Source organism: Bacillus rossius, chromosome 3, assembly GCF_032445375.1.
Source record: "Bacillus rossius redtenbacheri isolate Brsri chromosome 3, Brsri_v3, whole genome shotgun sequence".
In the NCBI taxonomy this organism is placed as follows: domain Eukaryota; kingdom Metazoa; phylum Arthropoda; class Insecta; order Phasmatodea; family Bacillidae; genus Bacillus; species Bacillus rossius.
Genome location: NC_086332.1, coordinates 41,608,886 through 41,632,024, shown reverse-complemented (window position 1 = coordinate 41,632,024; position 23,139 = coordinate 41,608,886). Strand labels below are relative to the sequence as shown.

Sequence of the window (23,139 nt, the reverse complement as noted above, 5' to 3'; positions counted from 1 at the left end):
TAAAAAAATAAAAAAATTGAAGAGTTCTAGATAAAACAGTTGAAAAGAGTAGAAAAAATAATTTTTAAAAAAGTGCGTTGGCCGGGAATCGAACCCGGATCAACTGCTTGGAAGGCAACTATGCTGACCATTACACCACCAACGCTACTTGACCATTGTTTGCCTCGAAGAAGATACTTATCGAAGTCACGGCGCGGAAAACTGCTCTGCACGATGAACTGAATCACTTCCTTGGAAAAAGGAAATTCGCTTGGGTTTGCAGACCACGGTAACACGCCTAATTTCGACGCAAGGTCTGTTGGGTTCGAGTCCCGGGGTCAGGCGTGGGTTTAAATTTGTATCGTCAATGGAGTCTGTAATAAGTAGATGAAGGTGACGGTTTAATTAACAAAAAAATTAATTAAATTTGAATGAAGGTCCTATCCTGGATTCAGGCTAGGTGTTCGCTGTCCCTTCACGCCCAAACTACGGAAGGCAGTTGAAAACCATTGCAGAATCTTCTCTCCCAGTCCGTCCCGGTCATGCCATGGTTTGGCTTAGTGACTTAGGAACCACGAGCAGCCTCCAGTCTGAACAACTCATTTTGTTCTACAATCACTGCGAATTTTGTGGCTGTAGGAAAATTATTTTATTGCAATAATTATGAGTACATAATACGTTTATTTTCAACTTATATTTGTGATACTACTGCCCCAGTTATTTAAAGAAATAATTTTTCTACATAATCCAGACGCCCAGTGGTCCATCTTAAATACTTTCTCTATTATCTTCTATACAAATAAAACTGTAAATTAACACTTGTACAAAATCTTAAATCTCCTAAAGTTTTTCACAGTTTGTTTTGAAATTTTGACACAACTTTGCATTCGTATACGCGCGTTTTTTTAATTGAATAAATAAAAATAAAGCGGGATAGTGGTGAAACGTCTTTGGCCATTCAAACCCCGATTTGTGTTCTTTTTATATCTGTTTCACGAAAGACGATGCATTTAAATTAGACCATGAAATTGTAATAGAAATTTTACTCTAATCGCGCCCAAAGAAGTTTCACTTCAAAAATTGTGAAACTAAACAATTAGAAAATATTGCTTTGAAATGTTGACACAACGTTGCATTAGAATACACGCGTGTTTTATATCACTTCTGCGACAGGTAAAAAGAAAGATAAAAGTATAGATAAGTATATATATAAATGAATACGTGTTCGTTTTCTGTTTTGTGAAGAAAACGATAAGATAGGAAGAAATGGACATAGAGGGAGATCACACGCGCACACGCACGCACACGCACGCACACGCACGCACACGCACGCACACGCACGCACACACACACACACACACACACACACACACACACACACACACACACACACACACACACACACACACACACACATATATTTAGCAAAATAGAGCGAGGGATGTATATATAGTAGATGTGGATATAGATATATGGAAAGAAACACATACATAGAGGGATATAGATATATAGAGATATAGAGAAATAGAGATTTGCATATATAAATGAATAGAGGGACATAGAGAGGTAAAGAGCGATGCTTTGTATATGTGTACTTACTTCATACAGATTCAAAAAAAATTGTGTACAGCTACTTTACAATAAATGTTATGTTCGGTCCCAACTTCAAAGACGTAGAAGAGACTTGGGAAGTACTTAAAACCATAAGTAGTATAGAGGTTTTCAACTTGTTTCGTAATGAACCCACAACGGAAGTTTGTCGGTTTAATTCAGACTCATTCTGTGTGTGTGTGTGTGTGTGTCTATATATATATATATATATATATATATATATATAAATATATAGTGTATAATACCTGTTTTTTTCCACATATTGCAGTAATGGTTGGTCTTAATCGAAAACGTTTTATGTAATATTTAGAGTAAATTTGAATGAATTCGATAGTGTACTTGCTAAGGAAGTTAAGCATCCCCCCCCCCCCCCCTCGACCACTGTTTGTTTTCCGCCCCTCGCAGTAATGGTTGATCGTATCAAAAATTGATTTAGATTTCGCGAGCTGCAATAACTTCAAATGGATGCGATATTTGTCATTACGAGAGTTATAGCGATTTTTCTGTAACTCTTCCCATTTCTACCCCTTTGGTTCGATTTTCCTCATTAATGACCTCGTTCAAGATTGTACAACTCTTTATAAAATGTATCATTTTGAAAGTGATTCGTGCAAAATTACAGCAGTTATAGCTCATGTTTATGTATGTGTATTTTATATTTATTGTTACGATTTACCGCGGGTTCGTAAAGGATAGCCCAATTAATAGATTTTACTACACACACAGTTTTATTGATGGCCGCTATTTACATTACTACATTACTAGCAAATAATCTAAAAATGTCAATCAATTGTACTTATAACTAATGTTGCTTCCCCAGTCACTCGTTTCTTACAATCCGCACACCTCGCTGGGCCGCACCTCTGGCGCAACTCTCGCCGCAGCACCCCTCGTGGACCTCCGCCGCGGGACTTCGTCACCGCACTCCGCCGCCGCCGACGCACTTGCCTTCGCCGAGGACCCACTCGACGCCTCGCTCGGAACCTCGCCGCGCCTGCGACATTATCTCCCGGAACTGAACTCTTCGCCCTGGAACCTTCGTCCAGGGACTTCGCCGCTTTATCGCCCGAAAACTCCGCCGCGGGAAAACTCCCGACTCCACTGAACTCACTCACTCCCTGCCCTGTAACCTTCGTCCAAGGACTTCGCCACTCTGCCGCACCCGCGGCACTATCGCCCCGGAAACTCCGCCGCGGGAAGGCTCCCGCTTGGGCTCTCTCTCCAACTCTCTACTCCGAAGCCGCCGTCCTCGTTTTATATATCAGCCGCCATTTCCAGAACTCACGAGCGCGGCCGGAGCCAGTCGCGTCATTCCGCGCCGACACGACGGCAGAAATCTCTCGAAACACGTGTCGGCGGCTCGCGTAACTCCGCAGCTGTGAGGAGTCAGGTGTCTTAGCTATCAGCGTCGCGCGGGGAGCGTTGGGAAGGAGGGGGGAAACGGCGACGCGGGTGCGCGCAGCACATCTCATGTTGCAGCGGCCACCTTTCAGCCAGCTAGCGCTGCACCTGCGCGTGTCGTGGCCTTGCTCACGTTCGTAACAGTATAGAATAAAGTTTTGGGGTTATAGTCCATGAAACGAAAAAAAAAAAAAAAAAGAAACATTTCGGAGGTCGCACCGGTAATGACTACAGTAGGTAGTGTTTATTCGAAATATATATATTTCACATACCTAACATAGAATTTATGATAAGATAGGTAATATGCTGGATGACAAATTAAGCGATTGTTAATTGGTTAGAAACAAGTGTTAATCCAATCAAAATCCTATTTTTTATACAACTCTAAAATAGTCATACATAAGCTGCAATTAAATTAAAGCTGTAACGTCACATGTTGCCAAACTAAATAAAATTTTAAAAAAAATTTCTTTGCATATATACTTTCACATTTACACACAGATAATACAGGAAGCAAATCGCGAAGTGATCATACTAAGTAGATGTTGCAAAGAAGCATTCTCAGCTTGGGTTCGACGGTAGGAAAGTTATTAGATTGCCCTGTCGCCTGGTCCAGTTGGTTCCAGGACCAAAATTGGTTATTTGGAACACCGATTTACTTTAATTAAAGCCACGACAGAATTTTTTTCCACGCGTGTTTCTGCTTGATGTTATGGGTTTGCTGTTAAGTGCGCTTTCTTGCGAGTCAATAGAATACACTAGTCAAGCGAGTTCACTAGCTGCACACTTGGCCAATCCACTCTTTGCGACAAACTTGCCAAGTGTAACCTCGCCTACGCTCCGCGCCTTGTTCGAGAGCTAAGTTGCTGGTTTTTGATTGGTCGTTGATGTGTGCCGTTAAACCGTTTTGTTAAGTTTTATTTATTTATTGACCTAATGGTGAAGTTAAGGCTGTTAAACGTATTACTACACAATTACACAAAAACATACTTCATAAACTTATAAAAATCCTTGTCGGCACAGCCAAACAGGCGTAGGTATATTTCAAAGTACCTAATTATTCTGGAAATATTTTGAAAACTACTATAAACTTCTGGAACATTAAAAAAAAAACTTAATGAACATAACATTTTTATGTTTTCCTATATTACAAAATGATCGATTAAACATTTGCACATTTTCCAAGCAGCGAAAATATTACGAATATTTTTAACTCAATGTATCAAGTATTGAATAGCTTAGAACGAATTTAATACTATATGCAAACTAAGATAATTGTTTAATTTTTTGACCTTCAAACAATATTTTTCGTCTTGTGCACAAATAGCGTTGTCGTATAAGAATTTGCTTTGCACCAAGTTTTAAGATAATAAGATTTTTTAAATAAATTAAAACGAATTTGATACTACAAAAGTTTTGAATTTTTTTGTTTTAATTTCAACCCCATTTTTATACGGTAATAATACGTTTCATCAAAAATTGTTTCAACCCAAGTTTTAGAGAAGTTTATGATTCATACAATAAATAATGATTATTTTTTACTTTCAAACCTTGTTATTTCCACCCATGCAGTATGTTTGGTTGGATAAAAACTCATTTTAACAAATGTTTTAGACAAAATTTAGAAAGTTAAACAAAAATAAGAATGGATTCGATAGTGTACATTGTAAGAAAGTTTTATTTATTTTCCATTTCTAATCCCAGGTTTTTTCAAACTCTTGCAATAATGGTTTGTATTATCAAAATTTGTTTCAAACAAAAGTTTTAGATAACAATTATAAGATTTACAAACAATTGGAACGAATTTGATAGTGCTTACTAAGATATGAATTAACATTGTACATGGTACATAAATTATTCAATTGTTATTTTTAAATTCTACCCCTTAATTTTTTCAACTCCCTTAAACAATGGTTCGTCTTATCAAAGATTTTTTTCAGACAAATGTTTTAGATAAAAATTTTAAGTTTTTCAAACATTTTCAACAGAATTGATAATACCTATATCTACAAAGGGAGTATTCTACACCTTGTTTTTTCAACCCCTTGCAGCAATGGTTCGTTTAATCAAATATTGTTTCAAACAAAAGTTTTAGATAAAAATTATAATATCAATACATAATTTGTACTAATTCGATGTTGTGCCTACGAAGGGAGGTATGATTTTTTCCCCCTCCAACCATTGTTTTTTAATTCCTTGCAGTTAAGGTTGGTCGTATCAAAAAATGTTTTTAGACATAAGTTTTTGATATTACTCCTTCGCGTTATAATACTTTCAAATGGATATGATATTCATCATATTATGGTAGTTATAGCGATTTTTCTGTTTTTCAAAAAAAACTTTCGCCATTTCTAGCCCTTAGTCGGATATTTCCCATTAACGAACTCGACCGACATTTTCAGTGTTAATATTTTATGTATTAATTTGGAATTGTTTTGTGAAAAATTAGGGCAGTTTACGTGTCCACTAATATATATATATATATATATATATATATATATATATATATATATATATATTTCAGTTGATGGTTTTGGGGTCTATGCACAATGAAACGTAAAACTATATATAAAAAAAGGTTTTTCGAAAGTCGCACCATGGTATCGGCTATGATAGGTGGTATTTCTTAGAAATCTACTTAATAGTTTAAGAACTAAACTCCTGGTTGCACAAACTATCTGGGCTAAAATTTTTCAAAATATAATGAACAAGAGTTTAACTATTTAAAAACCGACTTGCATGTATTCTGGATTCTTTGTAACTTTGATGCCAGATTTTCTGTTAAATTATCTCATATACTTCACAATAGTCAATAATGGGCAGTAAAGATTTAAGCAAAAAATTAACACTTTATGTTTAATTTAATTAAAAAATATATATATAACGATCTTGAAAACATTGTAATTAAAAAAAAAGTTTTCATGGGAGAGTTTTGATAGCGCCGTGTTATTGTAGGATCAAAATAGCGCAATGGACTCAATGCGACATCTAAATATCGTGTTTTTGTGAGTATGTTTTATATTGTTTCTGACCATTTTATATAACGGCACCACATACCTATACGACAGCCATCAATGTTGACAATTTTTTTTTTTTTTAAATCTACATTTGAGAGAATATGTTTTGATCCTAATTTAAGGCTCATTCGAAAGAAAAGAAAAACAAACTGCGTGAATACATTAAAAATATTTCACAGCTAAATTAAATGTAAACAGAAACACCTTATTTGGAAAACAAAATAATGACGCGCATTACCGTAACCTCGCGCCCGCAACGCTACGGATGTCTGATGCGCCCGGGAATTTTGTCTCGCGCTGACGCCACAGATGTGTGAAACTTGATTGGCCAGGAAATCATTTTTATTCACTTGCTTTTCCTTGCGATTTCCACCATAATGGACCCTCTCTCCCGGGTACGCGATTGAAGCTCACGGGAGGGCGTGGGAGCAGGGCATGGCGGCAGCCACGCCTAGTCCCGAACCTGCCCCGCGCCACTATCGATTGTGCCCGGAGCCGCGCGAGCGAGGGGAGGGAGTGACGTCACGCGGAGTGGCGAGGGAGGGGTTGGGTGAGGCAGGTCAGGGAAACAACACCCGCTGCGGCCCGCTTCACACGAACCAACTTCCCGCTGTGCGTTCGGCACTTCGCGACACACATCTATTTATTATAGTTTTTAACGTGGTGCATGACAAAGCTTACTCTTAACCACATTTTTAAATTAACATTAATATAAAGAAGAAATGTAAAGTAGAATTGACGATGATATTTATGCTGGAAAGCTTATTTATTTATTTATTTATTTATCGTCTTTATTGGTGGCGAAGTTAAGGCGCCTTCTCTTACACTTAACCACTTTTCTGCAATTACATCTAAGAGTTGAATATTAAAAACTAAGCATGATATAGACTAAATATTAAGAGAACAAATTAAAATTTTAACTTAATATTCAAATATTAACTATTGCAAAAGATTCAACGATAACTAATTTAAATTAATTAAAAACTAAGCATAGACATACATACAAAGGAAAGTAATTAAACATACAGCAAATAGTATCAAAGCCGAAAAAAAAAAAATAGGTGCTACTACATTAAAACCAGTCACTCGCACATTCACACACAGAATCGAGCAGTAGGGTAACAGCGAAGTGGTCATGGTGAGCAGTTGTTACAAAGATGTTTTTTCAGCCTGTACTTAAAGGATGCTAGATTTTTTGTTTGCCTTGTCGCTTGGTCTAATTTATTCCAGAGCCTACTACTCACGGTTGCAAAATATCGCTATAAACATAATCCACAAAAAAATAATTTACATATTATCCTGATATAGACATAACCTGCTGCAATTAAATTGGAGGGTACAAAAGACTTTGTCAACCCGGAAGAGGGGGGGGGGGCCGTAGGAGAAATACAGGTAATTTGCATTACTTTGATACCATTAGCATACACACACATAAAATTAATAGAGGTATGTTACTGAACAGATAAACATAAGTTATAAAAATGGACAAGACAGTGAATAACTAAAGTAGTGCAGTGCTTTATAAGCGATAAGTGTTTGCATATTGCGTCTTTGAGTGAGTTTGAACAATTTTAGCAGCTGATAGTATTGGGTTAGATCTTCTCTGAATTTAAGGTTTAAAATAAATTCTACACATACGTCAGTTTTGAAGATTTAGAAGCCGCGTATCTAGTTTATCTGTCGGATTAGGAAACAACTAGACATCACATTAATCAAAGTAAGGCATATTTATGGCCTATACTAGAATTGTTTCCATACTAGAAGAGAGAATTTTTTTAACCGTAGTAAGAAATGAAGGGAGGAATGTACTTATTCGCTAATTTGAATTATCTGATTCTTCCAGGTTAATGTGTTTTATCAGAACTCCCAGATTTATCACGTTGGAGCACTGAGTAGCATTATCTTTAAGCGATAAGTTTGTTAGAAATTGCTTCGGATATATAAGCGAAACCAATATTATGATTTCAATATGTACATGTTAATCATTTTTTTTTTTCATTTAAAACGCATGTTTTATTTTTGTACTAAACTTGGATGTTGTTTGGTAAATTATTCATCAGTAAGTGTTGTAATTTATTAGTTGTTTGATTGCTAGATATCCCTATTGTTTGTTTATGTCATATGGTTCAGTGCTAGAGAAGGTTTACACGCATTAAATGCGCCATAGCATGTCGATAAATAAATAACAGTTAACATATTTATTATTTTTATCATGCTAATATGAAACAGTAGCTAGTAAAATTAACTAATTATTTATAAAGTTACTATGTTGTTTTAATTTCGTATTATATTTGTATTAAACTCGTATTTTCTGACCTAGTGCAAAATGCAAATAAGTGACAAACGAAGCGTTCTAAAATGCAAATAAAATAATATTTGGGAAATAGCTTTAGTTATCAAATTAAGAACGTTTATGAGAAGTTACCCGTCAGAAATACTATAACCAGCTGCCCTAGTTTGTTTGCGCATACCTGGAATAAGCAGTAATTTCATGTATACACTCTTTCTTGACTTTTACCAGAAAATAAAAACTTGACATCGCCTTTCCACTATCAGCAGAAAATGTTCTGGATCATTTGCGGAAAAGTTATTTTTTGCCCACTTTGGAGATTTGTCCTCACAGTGTAGCGATGATAACAAACGTATACTCGTATATTCTTGTGTGTCGCCTATTTATTTATCGTCTATATTGGTGGCGAAGTTAAGGCGATTCGCCTTTTCTTACAATTAACCACATTAAACATTTATTTACATTTGTCTAAATTAACTAAACATGTATTTACATTTCTCTAAATTAACATTGCCTATTAAAAATCAAATAATAAAGCATATAAAATAATACTTGCTATAAAAAAAAACTTGAATCCAAAATAAATAAGCAAAGATAGATGAACAGAAAACTAAGTTGTATTTAACTCGAAATTGGCACACACACCTGCTGAAATGTAATAAAACATAGTCAATTGTTGCCAATATGATGTAGTATTACATTAAGACCATTCTCCCGCAGTAGGCAAGCCGCAAAGTGATCATGCTGAGTAAGTGTTATAACACGACTCAACAGTTCTTTTACAACGCTGTTCTGTCAAAGTGTTTTCAAACAACTTTATATGGCTGTCAGTGTTATCAAACGAACATCATGTGTTGCTTTGCAAGTGACAGTTTGAAAATGAGTATCAGTGGTACTACTTTTGAGAACAGACAAATTTGAGACATGTTTAACGACCCAGACTTGAGCTTACTCTGCCAGCGAAAAGCCGTATCGAAATAGCGCGTCAGAGCCCTCGCTAGTATTATTTCTCGCAGGTGTTCTGCTGGCATGGTCATTGCTACAGACCATGGGCGATTCCTTCCTCACGAAAGATCATCTGGCTGTGCCTGATGACGAGGGCGGGTGTCAGTTCCCGAAACTTTGCAGCTTTTTTGTCTTAGGAAGCCCACACTGCATCCTTCCGTGTGGTCGTTGTGGTCTCCAGAATATCGTTTTGTAGGACCGTCTGTCGCCGCGTTGTCCAAGGTTGTTGTCCGTCTTTATTTACTGTTCTTGTTGCAACTGTCTCGTCGTTATCGCCCACCGTGTTTGTCTGTGCTGTTCTGACTAATGGAATTCGCTGTGCTGTCTGTGAATTTAACTTTTGACATGGGCTTCTTTTGGCTTGTTTTCTGTGTTCTTTTTGCGTATTCATATTTGTCCATTAGTGATGTTTCTATATGAATTATTGTAACCAGCAATGGCGAATGTAAAAAAAATAATATTAAATCCTTAGAATTCTATCCTTGTGTAATTGAGTGTCTTGTCTTCTCTTGATGACCTCTCTTTTTAAAAGTGCAGTAACTTAAGAAATAATTCTAATCCTGCTACATATTTTATCCACATAGTTGTAGATATTCATCAGTACATAATTGCTGTAATTTTGTAGACATTTTGTTTGATTGCTAGATATTACTTATGGTATTTTTTAAATGTCATATGGTTCAGTGTTAGAGAAGACTTACACGCCTTAAATACACCAAAGCATGTCAAATAAATAAAAAAAAAGCTTATGTATTATTTTGATTATGCTAATATGAAACAGTAGCTGGAAAAATGAAACAATTGTTTCGAAAGGTACGGTATTTGTTATTAATTTCATTTTAGGTTTGTATTAAACTAGCGTACTTTCTGCCACTAGTGCAAGATGCAAATAAGTGACCATCGTGACGTTCCAAAGTGCGAAAACAATTGGAACATGGCTTCAGTTGTCAAACCAAGAACGTCGATAGAAGTTACATGTCAGAATTGGCACGAAATAGCTAGTTAGTAATTTTCTTTATAAAAAAAAAATTCGAACCTTTTTCCTTCCAGAGGCGGATGCCACAGAAGTTGGCTCGTGTGAGACGGGTCCGGGAGTGGGGGCCTGGCGGCGTGCCGTAGCCTTGAACATGTTTGGGGACCCGGGTGCTGTGAGGGGTGGGGTAGTGGAGGGGAGGCAACTACTCGCTGCTCCATCTCTCGATCTCTCCCTCCCACCCACGCGCCCACCCCTCACTGACCGTCCACAACACTCGGTTAACCCCCACCCCACCCGCTCCCTGTACTTCCTACTTAACATTCTCAACAATATGAAAACGAATTCTTCACCAAATACACCCAAGATGTGAGGGAAGACTAAGATTCATCGACTCACGGTCAGTCACAGAACATGTCCGATCGCCGCATACTCGTACAACTTCGCGTTCACAATAAATAAATAAAAAAGCATTTATTTACCAGAATCCGTTATTTTTGCCTTCTGAAGAGTATTTCAAATGTCCCTGACCAAACATAACTAACCTAAACCAGTTAAAACCTATTTTATTTATGTAACATACCTACAAATCACCCGTCAATCAGCTTTTTGGCTAAATTTCATAGTTATTTCCTTTTATCTTTGAACATGTAATTAAAGCTCAATGGTGCTCTTATTATTTATTTTATCTCATATGTTTGTTATGCTTATTTTTGTAAAATTTCAATGCACGATGTAATAAAAAATGTGGCGTATCGCCTTAACTTTGCCACCAATAAAGACGATAAAAAAATTAATAAACCTTACATAACCTAACATACATTTTACTTTTACAGCGGATTAAAACCCGAAGATGCCTGACTCGTAGATGAACGAAACTTATGTTTCTCAAGTTGTCAGCGTCGATTATATTGGGCGCGAGTTTACCAGCGCAGCCACTCATGTGTACATATTCGCTTTGTGCAGTAACTCGCCGACTTGACCGTTATTTCGGATACAACACGTAAAGTTGAAGCCCGATCTACTTTTAAAACTGATCCTTGGCATTGCTGTTTAAAATTTGCAGTGTGATACAAAGTTGCAATGAAAAAAAGTAGTGATTCATTTGATTTCAAACTAAAATAATAAAAATCACTATAGCAACGTGATTTGAGAATTAAAATATCTACACAATACAAACCTTTTGTGAGGCAAATATGAGTTTTGCTTGTCATATGTAATTAATACTGGTTGGCTAATGACGTCACGCCCACGAATAGCTAGTAATAGACTCTCAAATTGAAATCCATGTTTGAATTTTACTGTCGTACAATTATCCAGATTATATGTTTAGTATCGTCGTTGGATTCCTCAAGTCTGTCGCTGTTTTGTCCAAGGTGGTTGTTTATATTTACTGTTTTAGTTGCAACTGTCTCATCGTTGTTAGAAATGTGACATTTTTCTAATTCCTTCCAAGGAATTCTGTGTGCTGTTTTTACATTTAACACTTAAATCGGCTGATTTTGGCTTGTTTTCTGTGTTCGTCTATTCAGCTTTCTTTCTTACTACGGATATTTCTGTTTAATTTTATATATTCGTCTTTAATGGTAGTGAAGTTAAGGCAATAAGCCTTTTCTTAACACTTACACCACATTTTCTATTACATAAAATCATTTATTGAAATTGAAAAAAATCATATCATTAACATATGTGATATAACAGGTAATAAGATATAAGGCAGAATTAAGCTCTTGACTAAACGTTCACAAACAAGAGATAACTATTGCAACATTTAACCAAAAAGCTAATTTACAGATAACTAAAAATCGATCAGTAGATCATAGTATGTAAGTGTACCAAAGATTTTTTTTTTTTCAGCCTGTGTTTGAAATGAGTTAAGATTTTTTTGCTTGCCTTGTCGCCTGTCTAGTTCTTTCCAGAGCCTGGTACTAACATAACTGTGTAGAAATGGCGTATGTCCGAAATACTGATTTAAAACGATATTCCCCCATTGTAAGAATCATAACTGTCGTCCAGTTACGACACAGTGCACGTCGGGTGCAGCTGATGGAATTGCGCTGCAAGACACCAAGCTCGGGTGAATGTCTTTGTGGTAGATTTGTCGGGAAGCTGTCGGTTGCCAGTAAACATCGGCCCCTGGCGCCGGGGGATAGAACCCCCGGGGTGGGGATACGACAGGGGGAGAAGGGAGGGGAACAGGAAGGGACAAGCCACCCCGTCGCTTTCACTTCTCTTCGTGCCTCGCTGCGCTGGTTGGTTGCTGGCCGGGTATTCGCTCCGCGGTTCTGCCCGCTGCCAAGGTCACGGTAGCCTCGGAGCAGGTTGTTTTATTTTCTTTCCGGCCGGGCCGCAATTTTGGCAAGTTATTTTTTTTTGGTTTGTTTTTAAATTACCACGTGTCCTTATTCAACTAATGAGTTTATCCTTCTTCACTGATGTGAAGTTCTAATTTAAAAAAAAAAGCGATTTCTTCGGGTGATTAAAAAAAATTGCTGTGAATACAAAGGAAATCACCACCAGAGGCTCCCAAAGTTCCCCCCCCCCTCCCCTGAACGCTAGTAATTTTCCTTTTTTTTTTTTTTCCCCCCGGTATGCACGAGGAACCTCCACTAGTCTGTTTGGTAAAATTAAAATTTGGTTTGGACATTTTTGGTACCACGATTTCAAATGACAATTTTTAAGAGGGACACACTCAGAATAATTAGTTACGAACGGGTGATAAATACCCCATAAAATTGCGCGCGCACGGGTGTCGGGACAACATGGCCGCTAGTTTTTAGCGTGAATGCGTCGTGTAAATCGGTAGTTAAAAAAAGAAAACAGTTGTTCCAATCAAACTGTTTTATGATTTCCATATGAATATAATTTCTGTTACTGTCTCACACATACCAGGCCGCGGCTGATTATCGCTGATGCCTGCACTCGTACTAGGCCATCTTGGTTTTCTTCCTCTTCCTGCGACGTCTGGTCCGTTCGGCACCGGCGAGTGGCTCCTTTTGGAAAACGTCACTAGCTTTTATTTCTTCTAATCGTCGTTTCTTGCAATTCCGATTGAATAAATTTGCCATATGCCTCGTCATAGTAATTTTTTTCGCACTATTCTTTTTAACTTCGTCTCACAGTTGATGGATATGTACGTAGTAAACTTTTTTGTTTAAATATTTCACTATTTTCTGCGTAAACTGCATTTTATTTTATTAACATTGGTTTTATTGCTTGTGATCTGCTCTCTAATTAGATGACGCTGCCTTAGAACCAGACTGTTCTAACTCCTGTTTGTTTATTTTTCTATTTTTTTTACATCTATTGTTCTAACTCCTATTTCTCTATCCACGTGTAGCAGCCGAGTCAAAATATTTTCATCACAAGAGTCAGAAACAGCACGTTCTAACTCATAGGCGTACCCAGGATTTTTTTTGAGGGGGGGGGGGGGGTTAAACTTTTTTAAGCTTACAAACATTTTACAGAAAAATTCTTTTTTTCTTTTTTTTGAAAATTCATTAACCACATTCTCCGGGTCGATGTGGATGTTGTAGTGGACATTCAGTAAGGCCAATCCATTCAGTCTTTCCTGAGATATGGTGTTTCGCAGATAGGATTTTAATCTTCTTAAGCAAGAAAATTTCCTCTCCAGAGTTGCCGTTGAGACGGTAAGGGTCGCCAAGACTTTTAGGAGGCAGTGGATGTTAGGGTACAAGCCTGCGTCACATTGGTCCAGTGCTTCCACAGCACTCTTAGTGCTGTAGTCAGAGCGGCACGCTTCTTGCCAGATTTCAAACTCAGCTTTGACAATTGCAGCATTCGTTTCTGGCAGAACTGCTGCACACGTAGCAATGCACTCGTCAATATCTGTGTTAGTACAAGTTACGCAGTTGTGGGGCAAAATGCTGCATAATGCAGTAATGGTTTTCCGATGTTTGGAAAACCGATCACTCAGATGGCTTATTACATGCTCTACAAATGGGATGAAAAAAGTTGATTTTGTAGTAGATTTGAACATCGCAGGCTGGAGCATTCATACGATTCACTTTTCTTCTTGCTATGCTAGGCATTTGTATGATTCCTGCATTTTGTAACAAAGCATTAGACGCTGCTTCGAAAATAGTTTGGAACTCGTCGTCGGCGTTATTTCTAATACGTTTCAAGGTAGCTAATACTTACATCAATGTAATTAAACGCTTTTATCAAATCACAGTCGACTGCCTGAAGTTGTTTACAAAGGGTTATAGTATAGCTCATGATTTTCTCCAAGATAAACAATGCTATAACGAAGTTGGTCGATCGAAACGTACTCAGCATTTGACATGCCTTCTGCGCTGTATCATTGTTGTGGCTTTCTTGCAACTCTTCCAATGCTGACACAATAGCATCGTAAATTTCTTTGAAGCGAATTACTGCATCATGTTTGTGGACCCATCTAGTTTCACACATAGCCAGAACTGTTTTTTGGTGGTCAGTTGGAAGAAGTTCTCTTATTTTTCTTTTCAGGATGTCTGTACGTTGAGCTGATTTGTGAAAGAAGCTACCAATATACTGCACTACACCAACAGAATTGCGGATGTCAGATTGAGAGCAAGAATGTGATATTGCTAGATTCAGTGAGTGTGAACTGCAGTGCACATAGAGAGCTAAAGGGCATTTTTCCCGTACATACACTTGAGCACCATGAAACATTCCGCTCATTGCCGCTGCCCCATCGTATCCCTGGCCAACTACATAGCGGCAATATATTCCGCTCTTCTTTAAACCACTTACAATAAGGTTAGCCAAACCTGTCAGGTCAGTAGTCGGAATAAAATCCAAAAATGCTTCTCTGACTTCATGCTTGTTTAAATGATTGGCATTCAGGTAGCAAAGACAAAAAGACACTTGCTCCACGTGGGCAATGTCTGTGGTTTCATCGGTAACTTTTCTCTTTTTTTTCCCCCCAATTTTTATTTTACAGTGTAACCTATAACAACAACAAATAGCATTGTTATTAATAAAAAATAAAAATACCGAACCTAAAAATTAAACATTCCGCTAACTGGGAAATTGAGAAACATGGACTATATTTTAGTAAGGTTTGTTTATATAAGGAAAGCGATCTTTGACAGACCCAGCTGGGAAAAAAACACTAAGTTGAATAAAGAGTAAAATAATATAAAACCTAACTTAGTAGAAATATCCCTTCATCCTTTGATTTCATTCCAATGAATTTATTTTATTCTTGAGTAAATAAATAGAATAGTCTCAAATTTCATTTTTAAAACCTGAGCTATTGTTGTTTTGTAACTTGTATATAATTTTTCTTTCAATTCACTTAAGTAAGTTCACATTACAATATTAAAATATGTAAACACCCCCCCCCCCCCCCAAAAAAAAAAAAATAGTTAACCAAATGGACCTGCGTATGCACTTACAAACTTATGCCTAATAAGTTGACGTTGTCATGACAATAGAATAATTGCTGTATTATTTGATTATAAGGGTGTTAACAACTAAGGCCGAAATTACAATAGCCCGTCATCTCCGTCTATCCGTCATCCATTCGTCAATTACGTGACCTGCAGCGAAGATGGACCGAAAAATTTCATCCGCTCGTCCATCTAAAGCTTGATAACTTTATACTTTTGACGAATGAGCGGACGAAACTATAATCTCCTAATGTCTTCTAGGTGTATGCATATCGCATCTTAAAATATTAAAATGTATAAATGTTTAATTGTTCAGCTGCTTCAAAAATTATTTCTTAGCTTACGTAAAGAAACATTCGAAAGCTCTTTTTTGAAACAAAAATGGTCTGTCACGGAAGTGTTATAATTACTCGTGGTAATTCTAGAAATGTGAAAATACATACCGAAATGTAAACAATTAGAGTTTGATGAGTTTCAAGTACTTACTTTACATAATTATTTAAGTAATATAATTACATATAATTTCCCCCCCCCCCCCCCCAAATTTTAAGTTTTCTCAACAGTTTCAGCATTGACATGGAAAAATATTATAACGAACGAGCAGTGTTTTGTAAATAGCGTAGTCGGATGCACACCGGCTTACGGCGCGAGTGGTTCTGGATTTGAGTCCCGGGTAAGGCATGGGTGTAAAATTGAGACTTATTCAAAATATACACTTGCGGCTAACTTTAGCTTTAACAAAGTTTTTCAGTCGGTAGATATATAGAGACTCGTACACTCCTTTGGGTAGGCGTAGTTGTGTGAAGAATATATAATTAATAAAAATATTAATATTATTTATTTAATATTTATTATTTAATTCTTTTTCAAATAAATAACACATGGGCTATATTGTAAATCCTTTCCTTAGGCGGGATACATGGTACACATAAAGTTCAGTTCAATGAATATCGCCGTTCTTACCCACGTATATTTATCACACCTAATTACTCTATCCTGGATAAAGCCTTAACAATATAACTTTATTTAATGTACATCGATTTTTGTCATCCTTTAGTTCGGATGCCTGCCTCAAGCTATTATATCTGCAGGATTCGGTTTAAGTCCAAAACGGGACGTCTTTTCAACACAATAGGCTATTACATTTTCTTAAATCAGTTGATTTAAAATTTGATACATTTTTAAAGCTGGCTCCTGATTGGCCGAGATTTAAAATAGTTTCAAACTTCATAATTTAACTAAGCAAACTCCGCGTTCAACAATGGTGCGGAACACAAAAATATACGTTAAATTAAAAATAACAACACCTGACAAATATTTATATGAAAAAGTTACACATATAATTTATAAAATTACGTTAAAATGTCATTACTCCCTAGAGGGGTCATTAGGATTGCTATTGTTCAAAGTCTGGCCAACGCCTAGAGCGGAGTTAGCGTAGAGTTTTAAAACAATTAAAATATACATACGTAAAACAAATATTTAAAATAAATACTGTATTTAATCTGGACTGGAAATTAAACATGTTGCAGCACACTAACCTCTCTTTCATGCGTCGCGATTTAGAAATATTTCTAGCGGAGGTGAGCCAAAGATCGGCTCTGGACTACTATCATATAAAAATATTATATTAATATGTTAACAAGGTATGCTCAATCATTTACTTACGATTAGCGGGCCAAAATAACTTATTGTTTGTAAAAGTTAAAAAAAATGTTTGCACTCCAATTAACTAACTAGCGATGACTGAACTACAGACTATAAACAAATAATATTGTAGTAGAACAAGAACGGAAAGTTGTCAAAACAACGGAACAACGGGAGACACGTTGTGCAGCGCATTCTAGCGGCAGGTCCTGGTCTTATAGGATAAGCGCATGTTGAATAGGAAATATAGCTGTTTAAAATGTACTTTTTTTTCAAGTATTCTCCTGTTGTAGTTATTTATTATAGCTGGAAAAATTCGTTAAATGTTTGGTTGCAACAATTACGATGTTGTTAACTGCTCAAAGTAGTTTTTGAATTTAAAATTCCTTAGGCGCGTTGGGGCCGAAGTAGTCTGCGTGTGGCGGCATTAACATTATATTCGATTATTTGAGCACCGTCCGGAAAGGGGGGGGGGGGGGGGCGTATCAACCTTACAGGTGGATGGCTGAAGTCAGGTGTCGCCAGCGTTCGCTATGTTAAAATTATATTATTTTATTATATTAAAATTAATATATTATGCAAATATATTAAATTATATTATATTACAATATTTGCTAAAAACACCCACGCATTGAGTTGAGGCCTTTTTTGAGCTACTGACTCAAACACAACTTCACAACACGTTTCACTCAGCAAGGTCCGTTTCATCTAAGGCGAAAAATTTACATTTCAGCTTTTCAATTTTGAAATTAAGCACCTTGCGATAATCGACTTTTCTTCTTCGTGTTACACGTACAGTATTTAAATGAAAGTACCTTGACAAAACGACCAAAAAACATCCCCCCTCCCACGTTTTAATAGTTTTATGGAGTTTTGTATGAAATTAGGTCGCAATCGCTACTGTTACTCAATGCCCAATTCTACAAAGCAAATCTAAAACATAATCAAAGTAGAGTTGAACTAATTATTCCATAGACCAATCACCTTGATTTGAGAATTTAGACTGACCATTCATGAACCAACCACTGCAATTCAAATTTGTTTACGTTAACTTACCAATTGGGCTGCTTGGTGACGTTCTCTCTCGTCGCTCGGTGTGGAACTTCAGAAAATGAGTTTCGAATGACATGAGTGTTCATAATATTCTTGCCTTTATTTGGGGGGGGGGGGGGGTTGAACCCTCAAAACAACCCCCCCCCCCTGGGTACGCCTAATATCTGTGCCATGCAGAGGTGAATTGTTTGTTGTGATTGTTTTGTTGTTGGAAAAGTATTATTGACTGAGTATAAAAATTCAAAGTGTTTGAGTACAATTTGTAAGAAACACATTTGTATAATGGCTGATACAGACATTTTGAACGGCGATGAAATACACCCAGATGAAGATTTTTCTAATGGCTGGCAAAACATTGTATGTTCAGGAAGGTAAGTTTATTGAACAACCACAATCAATCATTTGCATGTGTGTGTTACTTCTACTTAAGGATATTTTGATGCAAACTTTGTATCTTTACTTATTTTGGTTAACCTTCCAGAGGAAAATATTCTGTAGTCTGACAAGTAATCAAAAATGAAAGTAATAGCCTATAGATGATCTAAGAATCTTAAATACATGTTTTTTTACATAGTATATCAGAACGTTATGTTAAAAAAAAACAATGCAACTACTATTTGAACACAATAACACCAACAAGCTTTGCTAAACATTTAAAATGTGTCATAGGATAAATTGGTTTTAATTTTAGGCCTGATGAGAATGGAATTGCCGTGTTTGAAGTCTTGGAAGATGAAATGATATCCATTGAAGATGCTGTTGAAGTAATTACAACTACAGCAACCTGTTCAACCAACCATGGAAACAATGCACAACTGGCAGAAGTGGAGGTAGAAGAGAACACGGCTGAAGGTAACATACTACCTGAAGAGACCCGAATAACGAAGAAAAGGAAGGTAAATAAGAAAATGTGGAAACAAACAGTTAGGAAGACATTAAGACAATCTGGTAAAGCATAACAAATATCTGTGATCAGGAGGTAAGTGAAAGAATGATTGTTATTAAGGGAGATCACACAAAGTGCAGAAATAAGTGTGCATGTGTAATAGACAATGAAACCACTCAAGAAATTTTTATAGAATTTAATTCACTTACTGATGATGAAAAATTCCATTTATATGATATGACTACTGTAAGAATAGCAAAAAAAAAAAAAAAAAACAGGTTCGAAAAGAAAGTAATTCAAACAGGCCAAGAACATTTTCGTTTAAATACTATTTTAATATTAGTGGGAATAAAATAAGGGTTTGCAAGGACTTTTATCTTGGTGTTTTGAATATCAGTCAGCAACGCATTAACTATTTTCATGACAAAAAGAAGCCTGGGTTGACAGGAACCCCTACAGGTGGTGATCAAAGAGGAAAGAAAACCTCAAAACGTATTGGAGAGGCAGACAGACAAGTAATTAGAGATCACATAGACAGCTTCCACAGAGTACCTGCTCACTATTGTAGGCAACAATCATCTAGAAAATATTTTGAACAGGGTTTTAATCTCTCTAAGATGTATGACATGTACAGAGAACAATGTATTTTGAAAGAACCACCCATTGAACCACAAAGTAAATGGTTGTATAATGAAATATTCACAATTGAATACAACATAGGGTTTCATGTACCAAAAACTGACCAATGTGATATGTGTCAAGAGTTAGAAACCCTAAAGGAAAATACTGAAACCATACCAAATGAAAAACAACAGGTGTTTAATAAGCATCAAGAAGAAAAGTTGTTTGCTAGAGAAGAGAAACTTAAAGATAAGGCTGAAATTTTCCATCTCATTAATTATACAGTAGTGTGTTCCGATCTTCAGAAGGTACTTTCATGTCCACAATCCAGTACATCTTCTTTCTATTACACACGTAAACTTTGTGTTTATAACTTAACAGGATATGACATAAGAACCAAACAAGGATATTGCATTTTATGGCATTGCCGGAAGAGCAGGAAACGACATTGCATCAGCTGTAACAAAACTCTGGGAAAATATAGTGAAACAAACACCTACTCTAGAGCATATTATACTTTGGAGTGATTCGTGTGTACCACAAAACAGGAACTCACTTATGGCGCTAGCTCTGAAAAACTTTGTTGATCTAAATGACAGTTGAGTTAAGAAAATTGAACAAAAATTTCAAGAACCAGGACACAGCTGTGTGCAAGAGGTGGATAGTCTCCATAGCGTAATTGAAAGGCATTTCCGTGGGATTGAACTACATAGTCCTCTTGTCATAGAGCATTATTAAACTGTCGATCAACGAAAAAACTTAAAGTAGTTCAAATACGAGTTTTCAAAATTTCAAAACTGTAGCCAAACTAACAAATTTGAACAATGTACCATTCAGTAGAGTGAAACACATCATTTATAAAATGGGAGAAGGCTCTATCTTGTTCATAACAACGTTACAGCCCGCTGTTCTACTGAACAAAGTGTCTTTACTTTTACGAACGTCTTCACGAGGCGCAAAGAAAAGCAAAACGTCTTCTTTACCATCTCCGTCCATTGTGACAGGAAAACCTCAACTAGATGCAGCAAAAGTAAAGGACATTAAATCATTGTATACATATTTTAGTGCAACTGACAAAATATTGTGGAACTCTATTCTCAAATAAGTTGTAGTTAGTATAATTGTTTGAACTGAAATGCCTATTATCATACTGTTATACTTGTGTAACATTTTAATTGATTAATTAATTACTATAAGTTCTCATATTTTGTACATTAATACAATCTTTATACAAAGGCAAACCTAACTTCAAAAGTTTAATGCATGTTCCAAAATAACAAATGTGGAGTTAGAACACTAACGAAATTTTATTCCTTTAAAGAACAGCTTACTTTTTCTAACTCCGGTGCACGTATTTACTTTATATACTCTGTTTTAACAACTCAATGAGTAATTGTCTTCTAATTTGCAGGAATGGCTGTTCGATTATCAAACTAAATAAATACTGCGAGTTAATATAAATCAATTAAGGTACATACAAAATGTATCAGTGTAAACTTTCAATTCACTCTCCTGAAAAATTTACAAAATGTGCGTTAGAAAAATCTGGTTCTAAGGCAGCGATGAATCTGTCACCCGGAATCAAACGTTCCCGAAACTTGTGTTACTCGTAGTGACCTAACTGAAACAAATTGGCGCATGCGTAATTCCATACCCCACCGATATACATGCACAACTCGTATTCACTAACCCCGTTTTATATTTTTATAACGTTTCAAAATATATTTTTTCCCGTTACTCTTCACTTTTTATACCAGCATCCTTATTATAAGATGTATTCACGTCAAAATACGATGGCAGTCGTAAAATTTCCGGATGGAATCACGTCTTAATGGAACTCTCCATTCTCTGTGGATATAATTTCAGTTATACCCTGGCTGTACAAAGGTTCGGCTTCATCGTCTATATTGATTTTCCCCCCCCGCTAAATGCAGATTTTCTTAAAGAAATTGATGGAAAATTAAGTGTGTTAACCAGCTATGGAAACTCAGAAAATGAACTTATAAAGAGTGAGTCGTGCAATTTTGTTTGACTCTACAAATTGCATATTGCAATTAGCACTTATCTGGCGATAACATTCGATACAGAACACCAAATGCGATGTTTATACACCTGAAGAAATGGTCCCAGATAAAAACTTATGGCTTGAAAATGAGGTAACACATCATTTAATATGGTGGCGGTTGGGGAAAGGGGGGGGGGGGGAGGCAGGCAGGCAGGCAGGCAGGCAGGCAGGCAGGCATAGCACTGTCTTCTGCGGTTGAAGAGAGATGCATAGATTGCAAACTTCAGAGGTCATCGTGCAGTCGTTATTGTTGCCTCATATTGATTACTGCGATAGAATATACAGTGACATGGCAGACTAACTGGGAAAACGACTGCAAAAAATTCAAAATATTTGCATTAGCTTTATTTATAATTTTAAAATGCGTGATCACTTGCACTCTTACTTTAAACTAGGCTCAGTTGTTTCAAGCTCGCGGCACAATCTTAGGACCCGTTCAAAATCAAATTGTGAACTTCTAATAGCCTACCCGTCCATAAATCCAAAAATGGTCTAAATCCTTCACAGTCAAGATGAACTTACGATCATCCGTCTCATAGGTCTGTCACCCGTCCGTCCGTCAAAACCTTACCAAGCTTTAACTTTCGACGGACTGATGAAATAACCTCCAAATTGTTAGAAAAATACCTATCGTCAGCAACATTTTCTATCCCAAAAAGTTTTTAAGCATATTTATATATGTTTAGCTGCTTCCATTAAATGTTATTAACTTACTTTTGAACATATTTTAACAACTAGAAATTTTTTTTAAATAAATATCAGCGGAAAAAATTCAATTTAATGATTTACTAAGTCTCAACTGACAATGTCAATATAGTATATTTATACAATACTAGATAATGCCCGGCATGCGTTGCTATGCCGCAATCAATTTTTTTTTGTAATTTTTTAAACGTATACTAAGCATCTCTCTTTATCTCTCTAATTCTCTATCTCTCTATGTATATCTCTATAACTCTCTCTATCTTTCTATTTATATCTCTATCTCTCTATATATTTCTACATATATATCTCTAAATATCTTTCTACATATATATCTCTATATATCTTTCTAGCGGACCCGACAGACATTGTCCTGCCCAAATGTACATATGGCGGTAAGTATTTCTACGCTGGACATTTTGTATCTTCTCATTATACATACCCCTCCTCTTGGGCACGCCACTGCCGTTACCAAAAACCTTTCCCATGTTTA

The 23,139-nt window shown here is 36.4% G+C and overlaps 2 protein-coding genes and 1 non-coding gene across 3 annotated transcripts in view; 1 reads left to right on the top strand and 2 right to left on the bottom strand.

The window, feature by feature from the left end:
• Positions 1-23,139, top strand: part of LOC134531278 (E3 ubiquitin-protein ligase TRIM71-like) — a 61,160-nt gene that overhangs the window by 24,570 nt on the left and 13,451 nt on the right. The gene's annotated exons all lie outside the window — the stretch shown is intronic.
• LOC134530566 (dnaJ protein homolog 1-like) overlaps positions 1-23,139 on the bottom strand; it is a 108,565-nt gene that overhangs the window by 80,040 nt on the left and 5,386 nt on the right. The gene's annotated exons all lie outside the window — the stretch shown is intronic.
• Positions 74-145, bottom strand: Trnag-ucc (transfer RNA glycine (anticodon UCC)). Its single transcript has one exon. It is a non-coding gene; the product is annotated as a tRNA-Gly (tRNA).